The 1,137-nt window shown below is 42.4% G+C and overlaps 1 non-coding gene across 1 annotated transcript; it reads left to right on the forward strand.

Moving 5' to 3' along the window:
* The first annotated feature begins 555 nt into the window (after positions 1-555).
* Positions 556-662, forward strand: LOC112997845 (small nucleolar RNA R71). Its single transcript, XR_003262913.1, has one exon. It is a non-coding gene; the product is annotated as a small nucleolar RNA R71 (small nucleolar RNA).
* Positions 663-1,137: the final 475 nt, after the last annotated feature.

Consider the following 1,137-nt stretch of genomic DNA (forward strand, 5'->3'; position numbering starts at 1 on the left):
GGAGGGACAAGTTGTTGTTGTTGTGGAGGACTTGTCCTTCACAGGTTTGGATGATTCCTCCAACATGGATTGTATTTGTTGCTTGAAAGATCATAATTATTCTGTTGTTGTTGGTTTTGCTGCTGAGGGGGTCTATTATAAATGTTTGAAACATAAGCTTCAGGTTGCTCATTGACTCCAGATTGCTGCAAAGAAGGACAAATATATGTATGGTGATCTGCAGAAGAACATAGACCACAGACTCTTGCAACAGGTGTAGATTTCTGATTCATGGCAAGCTGAGTTACTAGGTTGACCAAGGCATCAAGTTTTCCTTCAAGCTTTTTATTTTCAGTAGATGAAGATGAATCCGTGGCCACCTCATGGACTCCTCTAAGAACAATAGCATCATTTCTTGCACTGAATTGTTGGGAGTTGGAAGCCATCTTCTCAATCAAATTCCTAGCCTCGGCAAGAGTCATATCACCAAGGGCTCCACCACTGGCAGCATCAATCATACTCCTCTTCATGTTGCTAAGTCCCTCATAGAAATACTACATAAGGAGTTGCTCAGAAATCTGGTGGTGAGGACAACTTGCACACAATTTCTTGAATCTTTCCCAGTACTCATACAAGCTTTCTCCACTAAGTTGCCTGATGCTTGAAATGTCTTTTCTGATGGCAGTGGTCCTAGATGCAGGGAAGAATTTCTCCAAGAACACCCTCTTAAGGTCATCCCAGCTAAAAATGGACCTGGGAGCAAGGTAGTATAGCCAATCTTTTGCCACTCCCTCCAGAGAATGAGGAAAAGCCTTTAGAAAGATATGATCTTCCTGGACATCAGGGGGCTTCATGGTGGAACAAACAATATGGAACTCCTTAAGATGCTTAAGAGGATCTTCACCTGCAAGACCATGAAACTTGCGCAGCAAATGTATTAGTCCAGTCTTGAGAACATATGGAACACCCTCATCAAGATATTGAATGCACAAGCTTTCATAAGTGAAATCAGGTGCAGCCATCTCCTTAAGATTCCTCTCACGAGGTGGAGGTTGAGCCATGTTCTCAGTATAAAAATTAGTAGTGGAATGTTCAAAATCAGAATCACCCTCAACAGAATGCTCCAAATGCTCACAATGCACAGAATGACCAGGATGC

The sequence above is a fragment of the Glycine max genome, chromosome 1 (assembly GCF_000004515.6).
Source record: "Glycine max cultivar Williams 82 chromosome 1, Glycine_max_v4.0, whole genome shotgun sequence".
Classification (NCBI taxonomy): Eukaryota; Viridiplantae; Streptophyta; class Magnoliopsida; order Fabales; family Fabaceae; genus Glycine; species Glycine max.